The sequence below is a fragment of the Protopterus annectens genome, chromosome 3.part0 (genome assembly GCF_019279795.1).
Source record: "Protopterus annectens isolate FY-2018-M chromosome 3.part0, PAN1.0, whole genome shotgun sequence".
Classification (NCBI taxonomy): domain Eukaryota; kingdom Metazoa; phylum Chordata; order Ceratodontiformes; family Protopteridae; genus Protopterus; species Protopterus annectens.
Window position 1 is genome coordinate 1,766,392,469 of NC_056731.1, and position 24,033 is coordinate 1,766,416,501.

Below are 24,033 nucleotides of genomic sequence, written 5' to 3' on the forward strand. Positions count from 1 at the left end.
ATTTTAATGGTTATAATTTGCACTGTGATTCCTCATAGCTATCTCTGTTGATACTGTCTTCCCCACCCCCCTTCATTTTTGTTTGTATAGCTTGTGTGTTAACTCAAGTTCCCTTAATTTGCTGTTAATAGCAGCCTGCATTTAAAGTGGATTGTTGAGAGACAGCCTTACAAGACTCTCTGCAAATATATAGAGCTGAGTATATTTTTTGTATTATTCTGTATTATAGAGCTAAATAGTTACTTAGATATCTGTTGTCTTACTGTTCTGCAAATATACAGATATCAGTATATATTTTTGGTTAAAATTTGCACTGTGATTCCTCATATCTATCTCTGTTGAAACTCTTTCCCACCCCCCTCCTTTATTTTTGTTTCTATAGTTTGTGTGTTATCTCAAGGTTCCCTTAATTTGCTGTTAATAGCAGCCTGCATTTAAAGTGGATTGTTGAGAGACAGCCTTACAAGACTCTCTGCAAATATATAGAGCTGAGTATATTTTTTGTATTATTCTGTATTATAGAGCTAAATTGTTACTTAGATATCTGTTGTCTTACTGTTCTGCAAATATACAGATATCAGTATATATTTTTTGGTTATAATTTGCACTGTGATTCCTCATATCTATCTCTGTTGAAACTGTCTTCCCACCCTCTCCCTCATTTTAGTTTCTATAGCTTGTGTGTTAACTCAAGGTATCCTTAATTTGCTGTTAATAGCAGCCTGCATTTAGAGTGGATTGTTGAGAGACAGCCTTACAAGACTCTCTGCAAATATATAGAGCTGAGTATATTTTTTGTATTATTCTGTATTATAGAGCTAAATTGTTACTTAGATATCTGTTGTCTTACTGTTCTGCAAATATACAGATATCAGTATATATTTTTTGGTTATAATTTGCACTGTGATTCCTCATATCTATCTCTGTTGAAACTGTCTTCCCCACCCCCCTCATTTTAGTTTCTATAGCTTGTGTGTTAACTCAAGGTTCCCTTAATTTGCTGTTAATAGCAGCCTGCATTTAAAGTGGATTGTTGAGAGACAGCCTTACAAGACTCTCTGCAAATATATAGAGCTGAGTATATTTTTTGTATTATTCTGTATTATAGAGCTAAATTGTTACTTAGATATCTGTTGTCTTACTGTTCTGCAAATATACAGATATCAGTATATATTTTTTTGGTTATAATTTGCACTGTGATTCCTCATATCTATCTCTGTTGAAACTGTCTTCCCCACCCCTCCCTCATTTTAGTTTCTATAGCTTGTGTGTTAACTCAAGGTTCCCTTAATTTGCTGTTAATAGCAGCCTGCATTTAAAGTGGATTGTTGAGAGACAGCCTTACAAGACTCTCTGCAAATATATAGAGCTGAGTATATTTTTTTGTATTATTCTGTATTATAGAGCTAAATTGTTACTTAGATATCTGTTGTCTTACTGTTCTGCAAATATACAGATATCAGTATATATTTTTGGTTATAATTTGCACTGTGATTCCTCATATCTATCTCTGTTGAAACTGTCTTCCCCCCCCTCCCTCATTTTAGTTTCTATAGCTTGTGTGTTAACTCAAGGTTCCCTTAATTTGCTGTTAATAGCAGCCTGCATTTAAAGTGGATTGTTTAGAGACAGCCTTACAAGACTCTCTGCAAATATATACAGCTGAGTATATTTTTGTATTATTCTGTATTATAGAGCTAAATTGTTACTTAGATATCTGTTGTCTTACTGTTCTGCAAATATACAGATATCAGTATATATTTTTTAGGTTATAATTTGCACTGTGATTCCTCATCTCTATCTCTGTTGATACTGTCCCCCCCTCATTTTAGTTTGTATAGCTTGTGTGTTAACTCAAGGTTCCCTTAATTTGCTGTTAATAGCAGCCTGCATTTAAAGTGGATTGTTGAGAGACAGCCTTACAAGACTCTCTGCAAATATATAGAGCTGAGTATATTTTTTGTATTATTCTGTATTATAGAGCTAAATTGTTACTTAGATATCTGTTGTCTTACTGTTCTGCAAATATACAGATATCAGTATATATATTTTTTGGTTATAATTTGCACTGTGATTCCTCATATCTATCTCTGTTGAAACTGTCTTCCCCACCCCTCCCTCATTTTAGTTTCTATAGCTTGTGTGTTAACTCAAGGTTCCCTTAATTTGCTGTTAATAGCAGCCTGCATTTAAAGTGGATTGTTGAGAGACAGCCTTACAAGACTCTCTGCAAATATATAGAGCTGAGTATATTTTTTGTATTATTCTGTATTATAGAGCTAAATTGTTACTTAGATATCTGTTGTCTTACTGTTCTGCAAATATACAGATATCAGTATATATTTTTTGGTTATAATTTGCACTGTGATTCCTCATATCTATCTCTGTTGAAACTGTCTTCCCCACCCTCCCTCATTTTAGTTTCTATAGCTTGTGTGTTAACTCAAGGTTCCCTTAATTTGCTGTTAATAGCAGCCTGCATTTAAAGTGGATTGTTGAGAGACAGCCTTACAAGACTCTCTGCAAATATATAGAGCTGAGTATATTTTTTGTATTATTCTGTATTATAGAGCTAAATTGTTACTTAGATATCTGTTGTCTTACTGTTCTGCAAATATACAGATATCAGTATATATTTTTTTGGTTATAATTTGCACTGTGATTCCTCATATCTATCTCTGTTGAAACTGTCTTCCCCCCCCTCCCTCATTTTAGTTTCTATAGCTTGTGTGTTAACTCAAGGTTCCCTTAATTTGCTGTTAATAGCAGCCTGCATTTAAAGTGGATTGTTGAGAGACAGCCTTACAAGACTCTCTGCAAATATATAGAGCTGAGTATATTTTTGTATTATTCTGTATTATAGAGCTAAATTGTTACTTAGATATCTGTTGTCTTACTGTTCTGCAAATATACAGATATCAGTATATATATTTTTGGTTATAATTTGCACTGTGATTCCTCATATCTATCTCTGTTGAAACTGTCTTCCCTGCCCCCCTCCCTCATTTTAGTTTCTATAGCTTGTGTGTTAACTCAAGGTTCCCTTAATTTGCTGTTAATAGCAGCCTGCATTTAAAGTGGATTGTTGAGAGACAGCCTTACAAGACTCTCTGCAAATATATAGAGCTGAGTATATTTTTTGTATTATTCTGTATTATAGAGCTAAATTGTTACTTAGATATCTGTTGTCTTACTGTTCTGCAAATATACAGATATCAGTATATATATTTTTGGTTATAATTTGCACTGTGATTCCTCATATCTATCTCTGTTGAAACTGTCTTCCCCACCCCTCCCTCATTTTAGTTTCTATAGCTTGTGTGTTAACTCAAGGTTCCCTTAATTTGCTGTTAATAGCAGCCTGCATTTAAAGTGGATTGTTGAGAGACAGCCTTACAAGACTCTCTGCAAATATATAGAGCTGAGTATATTTTTTGTATTATTCTGTATTATAGAGCTAAATTGTTACTTAGATATCTGTTGTCTTACTGTTCTGCAAATATACAGATATCAGTATATATTTTTTTGGTTATAATTTGCACTGTGATTCCTCATATCTATCTCTGTTGAAACTGTCTTCCCCCCCCCTCATTTTAGTTTCTATAGCTTGTGTGTTAACTCAAGGTTCCCTTAATTTGCTGTTAATAGCAGCCTGCATTTAAAGTGGATTGTTGAGAGACAGCCTTACAAGACTCTCTGCAAATATATAGAGCTGAGTATATTTTTTGTATTATTCTGTATTATAGAGCTAAATTGTTACTTAGATATCTGTTGTCTTACTGTTCTGCAAATATACAGATATCAGTATATATTTTTGGTTATAATTTGCACTGTGATTCCTCATATCTATCTCTGTTGAAACTGTCTTCCCCACCCCTCCCTCATTTTAGTTTCTATAGCTTGTGTGTTAACTCAAGGTTCCCTTAATTTGCTGTTAATAGCAGCCTGCATTTAAAGTGGATTGTTGAGAGACAGCCTTACAAGACTCTCTGCAAATATATAGAGCTGAGTATATTTTTTGTATTATTCTGTATTATAGAGCTAAATTGTTACTTAGATATCTGTTGTCTTACTGTTCTGCAAATATACAGATATCAGTATGTATATTTTTGGTTAAAATTTGCACTGTGATTCCTCATATCTATCTCTGTTGAAACTGTCTTCCCTGCCCCCTCCCTCATTTTAGTTTGTATAGCTTGTGTGTTATCTCAAGGTTCCCTTAATTTGCTGTTAATAGCAGCCTGCATTTAAAGTGGATTGTTGAGAGACAGCCTTACAAGACTCTCTGCAAATATATAGAGCTGAGTATTTTTTTGTATTATTCTGTATTATAGAGCTAAATTGTTACTTAGATATCTGTTGTCTTACTGTTCTGCAAATATACAGATATCAGTATATATTTTTTGGTTATAATTTGCACTGTGATTCCTCATATCTATCTCTGTTGAAACTGTCTTCCCCACCCTCCCTCATTTTAGTTTGTATAGCTTGTGTGTTAACTCAAGGTTCCCTTAATTTGCTGTTAATAGCAGCCTGCATTTAAAGTGGATTGTTGAGAGACAGCCTTACAAGACTCTCTGCAAATATATAGAGCTGAGTATATTTTTTGTATTATTCTGTATTATAGAGCTAAATTGTTACTTAGATATCTGTTGTCTTACTGTTCTGCAAATATACAGATATCAGTATATATATTTTTGGTTATAATTTGCACTGTGATTCCTCATATCTATCTCTGTTGAAACTGTCTTCCCCACCCTCCCTCATTTTAGTTTCTATAGCTTGTGTGTTAACTCAAGGTTCCCTTAATTTGCTGTTAATAGCAGCCTGCATTTAAAGTGGATTGTTGAGAGACAGCCTTACAAGACTCTCTGCAAATATATAGAGCTGAGTATATTTTTTGTATTATTCTGTATTATAGAGCTAAATTGTTACTTAGATATCTGTTGTCTTACTGTTCTGCAAATATACAGATATCAGTATATATATTTTTTGGTTATAATTTGCACTGTGATTCCTCATATCTATCTCTGTTGAAACTGTCTTCCCCAGCCCCCTCCCTCAGTTTAGTTTCTATAGCTTGTGTGTTAACTCAAGGTTTCCTTAATTTGCTGTTAATAGCAGCCTGCATTTAGAGTGGATTGTTGAGAGACAGCCTTACAAGACTTTTTGCAAATATATAGAGCTGATATATTTTTTTGTATTATTCTGTATTATAGAGCAAAATTGTTACTTAGATATCTGTTGTCTTACTGTTCTGCAAATATACAGATATCAGTATATATTTTTTGGTTATAATTTGCACTGTGATTCCTCATATCTATCTCTGTTGAAACTGTCTTCCCCACCCTCCTCCCTGTTCTTGGTTGTAGTTTAAATTTGGTGGCTTTTGCAGTGCCTTCCCCACTGTAGATTTGATCTAGGACACTCCCCAGTCCCATCTCTTTACCGCATTCTACCTAATAAACCCTTTCTGCACTTGCTTTTAGTCCTTTTAATTTAATTACATTTTTCAAACTGTGTGTGGACTAATATTGCTACATACTCAAGTGTGCCAGCTTGCACTGCATGTGAGTTGTTTTTACTACTGTTTTGCAACTTTTCTGAAAAAAAAAAATTTCTTTTACTGTATTTGTGTTTCTTCCTAGTTTATTTTGCTTTTGCGTCATCTTAAAAGTACTCAGTTGTATTTATTACTGCTTGGTGTAACTCATTCTAAGCCTTTTAGTTTAAGCACTTGGGCTTCAGACCAGTTGTTTTACATTAGGAAGGTTTGTGGCCTGCACTGTGGTGGCAGAACAGGTAGCTTACATCCTTCTAAGTTGGGAACTGCTGATTGAGGGCTCAGTGTCTGTTATTCTAAAAGTGTATTAGTTCTGGTTTAAGCACTTGGGCTTCAGGCCAGTTATTTTGCATTAAGAAGGTTCATGGTCTGCACTCTTGTGGGAGGAGAGGCTGGACTCTGCCCTTCTGAGCTGGGAATTTCTGGTTAAAGGCTTATAGTGCCTGCATATTTCAACTGTTTCTTACTGAAATTGGTACACCTTGTTTGCTGTAGCATAGACTAGATCTAGGCCTGCTGAATCTAGCTTTGTTTGTATGCTTGTTGTTTGTTTGCTTGTTATTTCTCTGAAATGCTAATACCACCTAAAACGCAGCTTTTCAGCGCTTCTGTGGATCCCTAGTGATATCTGCATTGCTTACTGTACTTATTTCCTTGTTTCACTTAAAAGAAAGTTACTGTTTGTCATTTTTGCATTTAAGTTACCTGTATTGCATTTAAGTTACCTGACACTTGCTCACTAAAGCAATTATATAAGTCAGCACTAAAAAATTAAAAGCACTACACCCTCACAAACTCTTCTTGAGTACCTTGTTTCCCATTGGCCCTTTTTTTCAATTATAAAGGAATTCCCAATACTATTCTAGCATGTCCGAAGGTCAGTTCTCAATCTCCTCTCCGGTCCAGCTGGTGAATCTGGGAATCTTGAGGCAATGTTACAACTGCCTCATGTACACAGACAACCCTCACCTCCTCCTCCCAACAAATTTCAACACATGTGAGAGATGCATCCCTATAGCCAAACTGGAGGCTAAGCTCTCTCAACTAAGTACTGGTGTAACCAGTCAGGAGGAGAAGGAAACCACGCTCACTACAATTCCAGTCTCACATAGACCTACCATGACAGCAAACCAAACACATAAACACACAAAAACATACTCCGAGGCTCTAAATAAAAATCTGCCTAAGCAGCAGAGACCTCCAAAGCAGACACCCAAGCAACCGCTACCCCAAAACAAAACAAGTGCAACACATAGCTCACAAAGCCAGTGTGCTGAACAGTCACAGCCCTTAAGGCTAAACAACACACCTGATACACTTGTAATAGGTGACTCTATCGTCAGGCACACTGATGTCCCGCTCACCAGGCTGAACAAGGAGAAGGTCACGGTGAGCTGCCTGTCGGGCGCTAGGATCCGCCACATAACACAAGCACTCAGGTCACTCCAAGGCAAGTACAAATATGACTCAGTCATTGTCCATGCTGGTGTGAATGACCTGAGACGTACCTCCCTGGACTACATGAAAAGAGACATAGAGGAGCTCTCTGAGCATGTGGCCCAGGCCGGTATGACCCTGACCTTGAGTAGCATCTTACCCTCACCAAGAATGATGCCACAATATGAAGACAAGATGATCAATTTCAACAATTGGCTTAAGTATTGGTGTCATTCAAAGGGGATCCAAGCCTGTCAGCCTGGGATGACATGCTCAACAAGCCACGATGCTTCACTAGGGACGGCTTGCACCTGTCACCCCTGGGCTTTCAGATATTGGCAAAGGCTCTTGCTACCCCTATAGTGCCTTTTTTAGGCAAGGCTCAAAAGACAAACCCACCTCCATAGGTATCACAAGGGATAAGAAACTAAGAGTAATGCTACTCAATGCCAGAAGTCTAAACCTCAAGATGCATGCACTCGAAACTCTCCTTAGCATGGAGAACATCGATATCTGTGCAGTGACAGAAACCTGGTTCAAGGCTCCCGAGAGCACCCCAGCACTACCAGGTTATACCTCATACCATGCTTTTGGCCCCAAAACTTGGACTGAACCACAAAAGGAGGGGGAGTATCAATATTCGTCAAAGATACCCACACCTCCAGGTTGATGGCACAGCACGAAGCATCAGAGACTATCCATGTGCAACTAACAGTGGGTAAAACTACCTTCCAGTTTATAGCCTGCTACAGACCACCCTCCCAAACCCAGGAACCCCACTCGGCCTTCCTGAGAACACTGGAAAATATGAAGGTCTCTCCAAACACCATTATATTGGGCGACTTCAACTACCCAAACATAGACTGGGAGCATTAATCTAGCTCCAACACCCTAGCCCAAAGGTTCCTAGAATTTATAAACTCAAATGCTATGGAACAACTTGTTACCACTCCCACAAGAGGGGAAAACATACTGCACCTGATCATCACCAACATGGGGACTCTATGCTCCAGACCAGAAGTGTATCCCTCACTGGTAAGATCAGACCATAAACTAATCTCACTGGATATTCACATCCTGACCCCACCTCCTGCCCAGAAAACCACAGTGAAAAACTTCTCTAAAGCAAATTTCACTCTCCTCAAAACCGAGGTGGAATCCTTCAAAGCCCTGGGCTTGTGGAAAATATGGCCCAGACCTCAGAATCCTTTATAAATGCATTCTATGAACACCTTCAGGAATGCATGGATCATGCAATCCCAAATAAAACCAAGACCCAATCCTCCAAAGGCAGATGTCCTGTCTGGTGGACCCCAGCCATAAACAAACTATACAATAGAAGGAGGAAGCTACTAAATGATAGAGCAAAATCCCAAAAAGAGAAGGCATCTCTGATCAGTATTAGCAAAAAACTACGGGCACTCTTAAAATCGTCTAAGGCCAGCTTTGAGAGAAAAATTGCACAGGACACTAAGGATAATCACAAGGCTTTCTTTAGTTATGTTAGGAACCTGGATGGGAATTCCCAGATATGCTCAGAATTAGTCCAAAATGACAAAAAATACACCGAACCCACAGACATTGCCAACATCCTAACTGACAGGTTCAGCGCAAATTTCTCCCCACCAAAAGGGCAAATATCTATCCCAGCAGAGTGCTGCCCCCCTGACATCTCATATGCTCAGGTAAGAGCCGCCCTCTCCAAAGCAAAAAACACAGCGTCAATGGGACCGGACGGTGTCCCAGGCTGCGTCTTACATGAACTCCAAGAAGAGCTAAACCCAAACATAAAACTAATGTTCAATCTCAGCCTTACTACAGGATATGTACCCAAAGAGTGGTGTACAGCAATAGTGGTCCCTCTCCACAATGGTGGTGCCTCAACGGATCCTGGAAACTATCGCCCCATAAGCCTGACTAGCTTGGTCTGCAAAGCTATGGAAAAAGGTCATCATGGACCTCATAAATAAAGATATTGGGGACCTACCGACACTGGATCCTACCCAGTTCAGCTTTGTTAAGGGCAGATCCTGTCTCTTAAACCTGGTTGATTTCTTTGAAACAGTCACCAAGGCCATTAATGAGGGGAAGGTGGTCCACACAGCCTACCTGGACCTCACAAAAGCCTTCGATACAATACCTCACTCGGGCATTATAAATAAGCTCACCAGCCTAAATATAAACCCCTATGTCACTAGATGGGTTGTAAACTGGCTCAAGGACAGAAGCCACATGGTTAGAATTGCTGGAGCCATGTCAGACTCCAAACCAGTAACAAGTGGCGTCCCACAAGGCTCAGTCCTGGGACCTCTCTTGTTCGGTATATATTTCTTGGAGGTACAGGCCAACACGGAAGGACTGTGGCTGACCAAGTTCGCAGATGACTGCAAACTGGACGCTATAATCAACTCTCCAGCCGACACAAGCATCCTCCAAAAGGGCCTCATAGAAACAGACAACTGGTGCCAGAGCCATGGCCTCAAGCTAAATGCCAAAAAGTGTATATTCATCCCCTTTGGCAAAAACAAAGTGCCCACAAATTACCACATAGGTGGTAATCCATTAAGTACAGAAGAAGTAATTAGGGACCTGGGGACCCAGGTTGATAGCAGTCTCTCATTTGACAACCATGTGGCCAAAGTGGTTAGAAAAACATTTTATATAGCCCACCTAATCATGAAGGGATTCACATCTAGATCAGGGGAGGTCATCGTGCCTCTTTACTCATCCCTCATCAGGCCCATAATTGAGTACAATGCCCCTTTTGGGATGTACCTTACCAGACACCTGCAGCAACTGGAAAGACCCCAAAAGTACCTCACCAAGAGGATAAATGGGCTCAAACATTTGCCATATGCTGCCTTGTTAAAGAAACTCCAGCTCTACTCAGTGGCATACCGCCTGTTCAGGGGCGATCTGTGCCTGACGTATAAAGCCATGTCCAACCCGGAATTAATGGACATGCTGCACCTCAGAAAATCCAAATCCCATCGAGCTACGCGCTCGAGAGACTTGATCATCAGCACTGAAATAAATAGGACATGCTGGAGGGACAGATTCATAACCCAGAGGCTCCCTTCACTCTGGAATAAAATCCCAGTCCAGGTTAGGCAGAGTCCCTCATTGACTCTCTTCAAGAGGAATCTTGATGAGTGGATGGGAGATCATAGGTTTAACCTGGGTATCACTTCTGTGTCACTGTTAGACAGAGGCACAGTATACTAACCTCGAAAAAGGGCATAGCAAAATTAATTTAAAATGGGTGGCGAAAGCCAAACACATTCTGGCTAGGCTTATAAATGCCCTAGGGCAGATAGCCTAGTATGAACCTATGAACCTATAAATGTAGAACAACTCTACTTTACATGGATGGGAGGCCTATTCCAAAGAAAGGAGAGCATCTGGACTCATACCTCTTCCTCCAACATGTCATATACATGTTGCTGGTGAGATTTAGGTCCCGAGATCAGATGTTTCAGATGCTAGTTATTTTTCTAATGTGTAACAGGTCCATTACTGCTGGATCTGAGGAAGCTTTGCAGGGTAGGCATAGGTTGCACCTCAGTAGCCTGTAGGAAGCTGAATATGAGGACAATGATTTGAGGTAGTCTGCATAGGATTTGTTTTCTACTCCTTGTATTTTTTTTTGTGACATATCTCTGTGTTCCCTGCAGTTGCTGCATATGCCTGGTGAGGTATACTAAAGTGGGAGTAGTACTCAGTGATAGATCTTATGAGGGTAGGGTATAATGGCACGGTGACTTGTTTTAACCCAGATGCTATACCTTCTTGTAATTTTTGCAATATGTAATGATTTCCTTACCACAGTAGAGACATATTGGTCAAATGCCAAATGTCTGTCTACATGTGTTCCCATGTCCCTGACTACAAGATCAACTATCCAATATGTATTATCAATCTGGGAGTTTGCAGGGGTGGCCATCTTGCCGAAAATTTCTATGATGCACTTATTAGCATTAAGTTTTAGGCCATGATTCTGGCACTAGTTATTAGTCTGTGTCCTCCCTCTTGGAGGACATTAGCATCTTGGGAGTAATCAATGACTGCTTCCCGTTTGCAATCATCTGCAGACTTGGTCAGCCATATGCCCTTGACATTAGCCTTAACTTCAGAGAAATAGATTCCAAACAGCAGTGGCCCCAGCACTAAGTCATTGGAGGATCCCACTAGTAACTGGCCTTTTTGTGGAAGCAGATTCCTCTGTTCTAATATCTTGGGTCCTCCCAGTGAGACAGTTGGTTATCCATTTTGTGATGTATGGTTTAATACCTAATTTATTGAACCTGTTAATAATGCCTGAGTGAGGTTTTGTATCAGATGCCTTGGCCTGGTTGTGGTAGGCAGTACATACTAATTTGCCTTCATCCATCACTTTGGTAACCTTCTCAATGAAGTCTACCAGGTTTAGCAGGCAAGATCTGCCCTTGGCAAACCTGTACTAACTGGGGTCCAGTGTTTGTTGGTGACCTATGACATAATTTATGATATCCTTGATTATCTTCACCATAGCCTTGTACAGCAGGCTTATCAGGCTAATGGGTCAGTAGTTTCCTGGTCCATGGAAATGTTGCCCTTTCGCAGCAGTAAAACCTTTGCAGTCCTCTATTCATTAGGTCCAAACCCCATTTGGAGGCTGTGGTTGAATAGAGACTCTGGTAGGACCAATACTATCAGGACCCATTGATCTACTGTTCTTGGCCTTGTAGAGCACCTTTAGGACCTGTTCTCCAGTGATGGTGTGGGGAGAAGGATGTTCAAATTTCTTGCAGACTATCCGTCAGGAGTTAAAGTTTGAGCCAAACTTGTTAGTCAGGGGACTAGCTATAGCTTCTGCTTTTATGTAGGTGCCACTGCTTACAATTAACGCAATACACATAAAATATCAGATTCAGCTGTCAAGGCCATATAAAAAGTAATTTTTGAATGGATTTTAGTCAAGTTTATTAAATCTCGCTGTCTGACTGAGATGGAGGATTGTTTGGGCCCACTTTCCACAAGACTAGCCAAATGAGATGTACTCAGCAGTCAATGTACAGCTTCATTTATGTAAACTGTTACACATGGGATTTATTTGCTTATTTATTTGTTTGCTGGTCGACTGGTTGGTTTATTTATTTATTTTTTTCTTGAATGGGTAAGTCCCACTAGATGTGTATCCTGCTTTCAGAATGGGGATGTTCATACTACCTAAGAGAAATCTGAGCAGGGCGCTGGGGAAATTCTTTTTCTTTTTTTGAAGGGGGGTCATTGGACAGCATTTCTTTCTGAAAGTGTGGCAGGGAATGTACTAAATATGGTGAAGGCCAAAGAGTGTAATACAAATGAGAAGGAGAGTGTGCGACTAACTGTGGATTAGGAGTGAGTAACTGATGTTTCTGAAGTTGGGGCTGCTGTATTAGCAAGCAATAGATTGTTTAATAAGATTTTTGTAAGAAAATGACAAATGCAAAGGAACCAGTCAGCAGAAATGATATTGCGTGGACTGATACTTTTTACTACAACCAGATGAGCAAACAGAGGCAGTATATGAATTGACTTACTTCTGTTGATATGGATAATTAGGCAGGGCTGTGTGTTGCAAACATCCTGATGAGACAAGAATCATAGGATCATAGATTAGTACTAGGCTAACTGCTCTTTTAGGGCAGTTTAAGCCTAGCCATTTACCCTGTGCGAGAATAAAACTCTGCACCTTTTGTTTGTAAGGTAGCCACCTTTACCATTACACCAACCTCCCATCCAAGGATGTGATAATGCAGGCAAAATGTGAGAAGCTTTATTAAAAAGAAGATGAATAATGGTTTGCTAAGGGAATTAAGGAAGGCATCTTGTTGTACAGGTATGTTTTCTGGCACAATGTCATGAACATGTCACATTTCAAAGTCACTGATATTAGGTTGTTTATAAATTTGCCCTGCAAGACTCATGCTGATTTTCCTTCTGAAGGATATGAGCTAGCATGTACATTTGTAAACCTGTTTTCTGTAAGCCTTAAAACAATATCATGGAGCCAGTTAATATCAGTTACAAACAAAAATATTTATGCAGTTTCACAATGATGAGATTTACAGAGATGACACTGAAGCATGTTTTACAAAAAAACTGTAGAGCAGTGACTACAATTGTACAAAGTGTTGCTAAGTGCAGAATATCATCTGGGGCTGGGAGTCATGGGTTACCATGAATGCAAATGAAAATGCACTATTTACTAAGACTGTGCATTAATTAAAACAGGGATGCATTTAAATATTGGTGAGAACCTCGAGAACAGCCTATCAGGAATATGAGTGATGACAAACAGGTGAGTATCAGAGGGAGCCGTTGCAACTTTGAATGTGTGACAGCATCATTTTCTTTCTATGCTCCAGTCAATAGAATACAGTATCTAATTTTCACAAAATTCAAGTGCTAAGATGTGACGGTCATTACTGAATTGGTCTAAAATCACATTATGTAGTAAAGGAGGAAGTTACATTGCAAACATCCTCAACAATCACATTTTCAGCAACGAAGAAGAAGGAAGGAGGGCACTAAGAAAGTAAATAAAGTAGAAGGTACCTGCGGTCGTACTTGGAACCAGAGGTTGAAGTTCAGAAACTGTTTCAACTGACAACTGAGTCTGTCAGACATAATTTATTTTAGGGGAAAATTTTACATTACCTGTCTGTGGTGGATTCAGAATCTGTCAGAACTGTACAGACAATGGCAAACATAGGTTGTAGCTGAGTACTTGGCTATCGTCTCTGATGGAGCATTTTAAGCCTCGCCATGCTTCATGTTTGTCATACAGTTGTGTTATCCTATGGGTTTTTTACTGTCTTTGATATAGCTATATTTAATTACATCTCATTTGTAGCTGATTATTTTGTTTGGGTCTCTCCTTCAGTGTATTTGGGGGTCCCCACTGTAAGGTAGGGTGTTTAAGTATTGCCTCCGTCCACTATGAGGATAGGGGTCACTCCTGTTTCCCATCCACTGATCCAAATTATGCTTAAATAAGGTCATGGAAGGGCTTTGTTTTACATATACGGGGAGTCTGTTCCACAGTAGAGATATCCTCTGGGCTATGTACTTGTCCCTCCTGACCATTCTGTTTGTTGCAGAAGTGGTTGAGATCTCTGGACCAGGTGTTTCTTATACCATTTCACTTGCGAATGTCCAGTTGTTCCATTAGTGCTGGGTCTATGAATACCTTACAAAACAGGCATAGGTCGCCTATTAGTACTCTGCATGAGATCATGTATAGTGACAAGGCTTTGAGGTGGTCAGTGTTGGTCATATGCCTCTGTGGGCACTTCAGTTGTTGCATGTGCCTGGACAAGTATATACCAAAGGCAGCATTGTACTCTATGATGGGCCTAATGAGAGCTGAGTAAAGTGAGATAATAACATCTCTAGATCTAGATAGTTTCCCTTTATTTATAAGCTGTACAATAGAGAAGGATTTCCTGACAACAGTGGACACATTTGGTCAAAAGTTAGGCTGCTGTCAATGTATGTGCCCAGATCCCTCACTACTCAGTCTACTCTTGGGGATATGCTGTCAATGTGATAATTCACAGGGGTAGTCAGTTTTGCAAAGGACAAAATAATGCACATTTGGCATTTAGTTTTTACTCCATGACTCTGACACCAGTTGCCCATAGGAGCCATATTTTGGCCTTTGAGATCACCTCCAATACTTGGTCCTTTATAATAGCTGGGTTTTTATGTTTTACTGATATTTCTTGCAAGATTACCGGGGTTGGGGGGAGTGAATTTGTCATCTAGTAGTTTTTTGGTATATCCACAGCTTCTATATTGGGGATGTTATTTACAATTAGCTCAGCACACTGCTGGGCATTGCCCTTGAGATGGTGGATATAGCTGAAGAAAGCCTTGTGGCTATCCTTGGCATCGTTGGCTATTTTACTCTCAATTTTGACATTGGTAGTTTTTATTATGTTCTTTAAGTTCCTTGTTTAATTTTATGATTAGAGTTTTATTTTGCTGAGTGTTGCGTTTTTTATTTTAGCAGTTTTTTTTCTTCCTTTTCTTATAAACCTTATTTATGCTCTGATTCAACCAGGGAAGATTGTTTTTATGGTTTGTCCCCACTTATTTCTTTTGTGTAAAGCTGCTTCTATGCAGTTATGTACATGTTGGCAAAAGTTGGCGATGTATGTTTCTAAATAAACATATTTTTTGGGTTTGGGGGGATTTCATTCTGGCTTGGGAAACACTCAGAAGTAGGACAATAGTAATTTTTTAACACTTTATTGAATTCTCACTTAGAACAAAGTCAAACATACCTTTATATAAAAGAAATCAAAACATATTAACATGTTTCCAGTTGCAAACATTTTTTAAGAGAAGAAACATCTTTATTAAATTATCACTTATGACATAGGCCATCATACATTTATATCAATTAAAACAATCCATATTGACACATCCCATTGCAAGCATTTTACATCACAAACTATATTGGCACAGTTCTAGCTGCAAACATTATAAATCACTTATAATAATCCACCCAATTATTGTCAGTCAAACATTACACAGCTCATTCATATCCTGCCTTATTTTAAACCTCATTCATCCCCTGTATGCTTTGTTCCCACAATTCCCATTTTTCCTATGTAATTTGCTCCTGCCTTTTTCTAATGATCCCAATTCCAGCTCAAACAAGTAAAAGTCCGAATCAGTGTACATGAACTCCAGGAACAGAAACCAAATCCAAATGCAAAGAAACATGTCCGAGCTCAACATCAGTGCAAAAATTTCCTTTAATTAAACTCAGCAAAGCTTTTATTTACCCTTTCTCAGTGCATACAACTTTTTCTTAAATGCAGCAATTAGTTTAAAAAAGCAATCACCTACATCAGCAACCAGTCATATGACAATATTAAAGAATCAATTAAGTATTCAGCAAAACTTACTAAAAAGATACGTAAAAATACCTAAAATGTAGCGTATATACTATAGTATATCATAACATTTGATTCATAATTTTTTTTGCTTCTTTTTCAGTAAAGGCTTGATGCTAACTGCAGAATTCAGCCCAGGTGGATCATCTGCACTTAATCTAACTATCCAGTTCTGCTCACATACTTTGGTATAGTTTTTCAAATCACCACCCCTTATATTTCTAGATAGTGCCTGTATAACAAGAAGCTTAAAGCTATGTTCATTCACTTTCTCTTTAACATGTTTCACAAGTGAGTTTTTGTCTACAGCTCTCCTAATATCTGAAAGGTGTTCAGTAATTCAATCCTTCAACCTGCGATTACATTTTCCTACATAATAATTTCTACATTTAATGCATGTAGCTAAGTAAATAATGTTTTCAGAAATGCAGTTCATATAACACAAGAACCTATATTTTTTGCCACTATTTGGATGTACAAACTCCGTATCCCTTATGATGTATTTACAACTACAGTTGTGACATGGAAATGTACCCTTTTTATCTATAATAACTGGTCCTTTAGAAGACTTCATCTCTTGATAACATAATATTTGCTTAAAATTTGAGATGACATACTCAGATAGGGAAATTAATTTTCTGGATGAGAAAATTTATAAAAATGATTTGAATTTAGAAACTAGTAATCTGATGTTGTTAATCTTCTTTCCAGTCATCACTGATGGGTCAGTTCCGAGCCCCTCGGAACCGTGACAGCCTAATACCAAGCGCACATACACCAAAAAAACTCTCGAGCTAAGCTGCTACCCACAATTCCCTTCTCCCTATTACCTCAGATCTCATTTGCTGCATAGCCATATAGCCGCGTTTCACTGAGCTCTCAAGCTAAGTGGTATTTTTTTGATATTTTTGATACATATCTCTTACCTAGTCACTTTCTAAAACTTTCTCCTTTCTACTTTACTAGTTTAGAGTTATTTGTAACTTTCTCATACCTAGCTTTACCCATTGGGTAATTCTTCTTACCATCTCTGGTACACCCTCTCCTTACCCTTGTGGTATCTCTTGATACCATTGTTGGTATCTTTTTTTCCTCTTTCTAGTTTAGTAAACTTGTTGTTAGTGTGTTTGTGGACATGTCTGATAAAAAAGGATCTTCAGGGTTTAAGCATTGCACCTTTTGCAATGGTAAACTTCCTAATAGCAACTCTCATGACGACTACGTTTATTCCCTGGAGGTTCCTCATCTCCCTGTTCAACCCCCTCCAATGAAGGATGAGAAACATCCCCACTCTGATCCCTCTTCACCCGCTGGTGATAGAGGTAAGACGCCTAAACATAAGACCCACAAAACTTCCTCAGAGCATAGACTTGCTACTTCGGGTCTGACTACTGCTCTTCCGAGCTCTGCTCCGAATACTATTACAACTCAAGCTGTCTTGGATACTACCAGATTTTCGATGTCCACGCCACCTTCAGCACTGACTTCTCCAGCTACGGCACCGACCTTGCCTTCACCTACATCTAAAGCAATACCGACCTCTGTCACTACTTTGGAACCGATGACATCGACTCTGAGTGGCCCATCGGCACCCAGCCCTTTTACTGTACCATTGATTCCTTTGCTACCTGTCTCCAAATTAGTGACTATGGTGCCATTAGCTCAGACACCACAGACCCGATACTCCCCCCTCTTTGGATCTGTTCCTGGGTCAGATGTATAGCCCTTTTTTGGATTGACCCAACTCCCCTTCAGGAGTATCCACAAGGTCCACCAGGAGTCTATCTGAACTTGATGTGGTGCGCCTGTTGGATCAGTTGTTAATGGCCAAAGGGATACCAAATGTTCCAAAGACTCATCCCCCTCTGGGACTTGGGTCTAGCTCTCTTAGGGCTCTGATGTATTCTCCTCCTTCGGACCCATTGTCTCTGAAGCCCATTGCTCCGATGTCTTTTGTGGAACCCCGTTCCTTGGCACCGACAGTGACTGTCACTGAGGCTTTGAGGCCATCCCTTTGATTCTCAGTTCTGATGGAACCGTCCCTACCTCAGACTCATGGTTGGGGGGCAGAGCCCTCAATTCAGGGCATGGTTCCTAGTGTTTTATTGGTTCTGTCCTCCATATCCAGGGATAATGCCTGCCCCGATCCTGCTTGAGGCTCCATCTCTGGGAGCGGGTCCGGCGGAGAGGGGTGTGACCCTGGTTCCAAGGTTGTCCTTTTCGGTTCTGGGCTCCCACTCCTCTTCTGGTGGGCCTGCTTTCCGGGTGATGGAGAGGGTGCTTGCTTCGGGAAGCACTCCTCCGACATCAGGACTCTATCCTGCTCCCTCTGAGCTACAGCTACCATGAGCCACCACCCAGGGACACTGGGAGGAGAAGTCTCAGGAAACCCCAGTTCAGGGTACCCACACTTCCAAGTCTTCCTCAGATATTCCCACTGAGGAACCTTCTCAGAAAAAGGCATGCAAGAGGAAGCACATAGACTCTCCTGAAGAGTCTTTGACAGAAGACACAGACTACAATGATGGGGAGGGGACCCCACAGTTGCTCTCAGATGATGTCTCCTTCTGAGACATCCTGGAAGTATTAAAACAGAGGGGTGGCTGGAAGCCCTCCAACCCCTCCTCAGAGAAATCCATATTCCTGCAGGCTTTTTGCTGCCAGCCTTCTACCTCTTGGGTGACTCCACCTGCCGATGAGTTAATCCAGCTCATTGTGCAGGGTGCTTGGCAGAACCCTGACTCTACTGAGGCCATTACCCAGACACCTGATAAGATTCTTTCTCCCCTGGAAGAACATTCACACTGGTCCATACGTTTGCCAGTTGACACTATGGTGGCAGTGGTGGCCACTAAAAAGGATCTAGCAGAAGAAAGTCCTACTGTCCACCCACCCAACAGGGAGTCTCGGGCTGTGGACAGGTTGGGGAAGCGAGTCTTTTTCCTTCTTTTTGAACTCCCGTATTGAACCATCTTCCTTATTTGGTTCTAAAGTGAAGGACATGCTATCCAGATGTGAGCAAGATGGAAAGACTGTCTGCCATTGGCCTACATTTTTCCAAGCTTCAATGTTCCTTTTCCAGGAACCAGAGGAGTGTGAAAATCTGGCACAAGAAATCTCAGTGTCCTTTCCGTAACGCACATGTCGAGGATTTCCACAGAGGCAGAGGGGGTTACAGTGGTGGAAGATGCCCCTTTAGGGACAGAAGGGGTCCCCGAATCAAAGACTTCAGAGATTCCTTCTCTGGGCGGTCTTATCAATTCTCCTGAAGTGTTGCTCGATTGCTTTCCTCTGGAAGAAGTCAGGGCTCATTTTTCAATGGAATCAAACTGCCTGTTGCTCTATTACAAATGATCGATGGGTGCAGAAAATAATCTCCAGAGGCTACTACATCCCTCCAACCTCCTGTCCAAAACCTGCAAAAAACTTCCAGATGTTCCAGCCAATAAAAGGGAAGAAGCGGCTTCAGAGATAACAAAGCTGTGTCAAAAAAGAGTCATCCAACTAGTCCCTGCAGACCAATGCGGATCCGGGTTTTACTCAAGATTCTTTTTAGTGCCAAAAAAGACTGGGGACTGGAGACCCATCCTAGATCTCAGCCACTTAAACAAATCAGTTGTGAAAACCAAGTTCCACATGGTCACTATTCAATCCATTCTCCCTTTTTTAAGGGAGGATGTTTGGAAGTGCTTGATAGACCTCCAGGATGCATATTACCATATCAAAATGGACAAACGCTCCAGGAGTCTCCTTTGCTTCTGGCTAGGAGCCAATCATTACCAGTTCCGAGCCCTGCCATTCAGTCTCTTGATGGCTCCCAGAGTGTTCACGAAATGTCTAGCAGTGGTGACAGCTCATCTGAGACTTCAAGGATTCCAGGTGTTTCCATATTTGGATGATTGGCTCCTCTCTGCCCCCACCAAGCATCTTCTGACTATGGCCCTCCAATACACCCTTTCACTAGCAGAGTCCCTGGGAATCACTGTACACTGGGAGAAATCCAACCTAGAACCTACCCAACAACTGAAATTTATAGGGGCGGTTTTTGATACTCGATCCTGTTTGGTATCTCTCCAGCTCACAGGCTTCAGAGGTTAAGATTGCAAGTGTGTGTGATACTCTATCAAAGGAAGGTGTCAGCAAGAGAAGTTTTCCAGGCTCTGGGGTCCTTGGCTGCAGCCATTCCAATAGTTCCTCTGGCAAGGTTACATATGAGATTGTTACAATGGTGCCTATTGTCCCAGTGGTTTGCAAATCTTCACCCCCTAAACTCACAGGTGCTCATAACCAACTCTTGCAAGCAAGATCTCCTTTGGCAGATAAAGCCAGATGCAGAACTTTGGTGTTTTCCCTTTCAGACCCCACAACCTAATGCCACTGTGACCACGGACGCTTCCCTGATAGGGTGGGGGGCCATTTTCAGACAAAGGCAGTCCAAGGCTTGTGGTCGAGTTTAGAGGCCAACCTGCATATCAGTGTTATGGAGTTAAGAGCGGCGCTGTTAGCGTTGCAGGCATTACATCCACTTTTTCCCCCTGGAATGATTGCAATTCAGTCAGACAATATGTCACTAGTCTGGTACATCAACAAACAAGGAGGAACCAAATCCTGCCCCCTGTGTCAAGAGGCCATGAGAATTTGGCACTGAGCGATAGCTTCTGACCGCTTTCTAATAGCAACACACATCCCAGGGCATTCCAGTGTGATTGCGGACAGGTTGAGCAGATGCATTCTCCTTCCACATGAGTGATCTCTCAATCCCAAAGTGACAGCAGAAATTTTTAGCTGATCGGGCCAGCCCTACTGTGACCCCTTTGCCTCTCCTACGAACAACAAATGCAGCAGCTACTTTGCCCTCTTTCCCCCAGAGGAGTGGCCCGATAGACCTTCTAACTCACGATTGGCCCATGGGTCTCCTCTACGCCTATCCTCCAATTCCCTTGATACCCCTATTCTTATAGAAAGTTATTCAGTTGAGATGCAAGATGATCCTCATTGCCCCATTCTGGCCTCATCAAGTGTGGTTCACCTTCCTCTGGCCTCATCTGTTACAGCCTCCATGGATCCTGGACACTCGTCCAGACTTGATTTCTCACACCCAAAGGTTGGCTCACCCAGATCTGTCTAGTCTCAAGCTGATGGCTTGATTTCTCCACTTCCGTTAGTCACCAGGCAGGAAGCCCTTTCCTCACATGTTCGTGATATTATTCTGGCCTCCCATAAACCATCAACCAGAAAACTTTATAGAGATAAATGGAAAAGGTTTTCCCTATGGTCTAAAGAACAGATGCTAGATCCCTTCTCAACCCGGGCAATGTCATCCTTCAATACCAATCGGAGTTCTTTGAAAACACAGCATCAGCCACTACCATATGAGTCCATTGAGCAGCAATTTCCAATTTTCATAACAGATTAGAGGGCAGTCCAATTATGTCCATTCGCCTATGCAAAACCTTTCTCAAAGGAGTGTTTCACAGCAGACCTCAAATTAGGCATCCCTTACAGACGTGGAATCTGTCCCTAGTACTGCAGTCATTGTCTCAACCCCCTTTTGAGCCTGCTGCAAAATGTGATCTCAAATTTCTCTCATGGAAATCTCTCTTTTTGGTAGCTGTCACTTCAGATAGACGGATCTCAGAATTACAGGCCTTATGCTTCGAGACCATACCTAATATTTCATAAAGATAGAGTATCTCTACATACTAATCCATCTTTTCTCCCCAAAGTGGTTTCTGATTTTTCTGTGAACCAATCCATCGAGCTCCCAATGTTTTTCATGAACTATTCCAATAAAGGAGAATACGTACTAATCCATCTTTTCTCCCCAAAGTGGTTTCTGATTTTTCTGTGAACCAGTCCATCAAGCTCCCAGTGTTTTTCATGAACTATTCCAATAAAGGAGAATACTGCCTACACTCCTTGGATGTGCATAGGCAACTACATTTTTACCTAGATAGCACTAAATCTATCTGCAAGACAGACCAACTTTTCATTTCCTTCTCTGGTCCAAGAATGGGATATGCTGTTTCAAAAGTCACTTTATCAAAGTGGCTCAGAGAGTGTATTTCTTTTTCATATTCATGTGCAAACGAGCCTAGACCTTACAATATCAAAGCAGATTCAACTAGAGCTGTAGCAACCTCTGTAGCCTTTCACTCCAGAGCCTTTAGGATGACATTTGCCACACACTTTCATCAAAAATTACAAGTTGGATATGGTCTCCAGGGGAAGAGCGGCCTTCGGCTCAATGGTGCTCAGGAATGTTCTTCCATAAGGGCTACCCAGGTTTCTCAGGTAGCTTGGGATTCTGTCCCATCAGTGGTGAATGGAAAGAAGATTAACAACATCAGATAATGTCTTACCATAACATTCCATCTGTGTTGTTGATCTTCTTCCATTCATCGCATCCCACCCTCCGTCCCCCACCAGAGTCTCCTGTTGGATCTCATGTGGTGTGTCAGGGTTTTTGAGCAGAAGTCGCCTCTGCTTTATTTCTATATGTCTTATGCAAACTCGATCTGAGGTAACAGGAAAAAATGCATTGTGGGTAGCAGCTTAGCTCGAGAGTTTTTTTGGTGTACACAAGCTTGGTATTAGGCCAACACAGTTCCGAGGGGCTCGGAACTGACCCATCAGTGATGAATGGAAGAAGCTCAGCAACACAGATGGAACATTATGGTAAGACATAACTTCTTTTTTATAAAAAGAGGTCCACGTGAATCTGTTGTTGCATACACGTAATATGCCCCTGAACCACATATTTAAAGGTGTGGTTAAAAGCCAGTTATTAAGAGCATGTCATCTGAATACAAGTGTTGAAACTTGCACATTACAAATGTTGGAAATGATTAATGAATTTCGAGATAGATCCTATGATCCTTCATTATCTGATAATATTTCCCATGAAGTACTTCTTGAATGAGATCACAAAACTACATCTTATTTCACTAGTTCTGTACTTCATTTTGACAATAATAATGAAAATATAGCTTCTACTAATAATGGTGAAAATTTTAGATATTTACTTCACTATACTATAAGAACAGAAGGTGCTATGCATATTATTAGTAACAACTGGGATATGTTATGTACACAACCAGGGATGGAAAAAATAATAAATATTACCCCAAACTTTGCTTTTAAAAATTGCCAGAATTTAAAATGATTATGTTATCAAAAGATGAAGTCTTCTAAAGAACGAGTTATTACAAATAAAAAAGGTATATTTCCATATCACAACTGTAGTTGTTTCCATAATGGATACAAAGTTTGCACATCCAAATACTGGTAAAAAATATAGATTCTTGCGTTATGCGAACTGCATTTCTGAAAACATTATTTACTTAGCTGCATGTATTAAATGTAGACGTTATTACATAGGAAAATGTAATCGCATGTTGAAGGATCGAATTATGGAACACCTCTTACATATTAGGAGAGCTGTAGAAACCAACTCACTTATAAAACATGTTAAAGAGAAAGGGAATTAACATAGATTTAAATTTCATGTTATACAGGTGGCACTAACTAGAAATATACAGGGTGGTGATTTAAAAAATGTATACTGAAGTATGTGAGCAGAATTGGATAGTTAGAGTAAGTGCAGATGTTCTGCTGGGCTGAATTCTGCAGTTAACATTTATTGAAAATGAAGCAAATTAAACTATGAATCAAATGTTATGATATGATATAGTATGTACACTGCATTTTAGGTATTTTTACATATTATTTCATTTTTTCATATTTTTACATAGCATTTCTCCCCGGGCCTCCGCTGAAAACAGGCTCTGTGGAACCTAGTCGGACATTCCCGGTCAACAAATGTTAAATAAAAAAAATAAAATAAAAAATTTTAGTGAGTTTTGCTGAATGCTTAATTGATTAATGTTGACATATGATTGGTTGCTGATGTAGGTGATTGCCTTTTTTAAATGAATTGCTTTTAAGAAAAAGTTTTGCACATTGATAAAGGGTAAATAACCAAAAGCTTTGCTGAGTTTAAAGGAAATGTTTTCACTGGCGTTGAGCTCGGATGTGTTTCTTTGTTAATATATTCACTGCTTCTAGTACAGCTGGTCTACACTTTGATTTCCATTTTCTAGT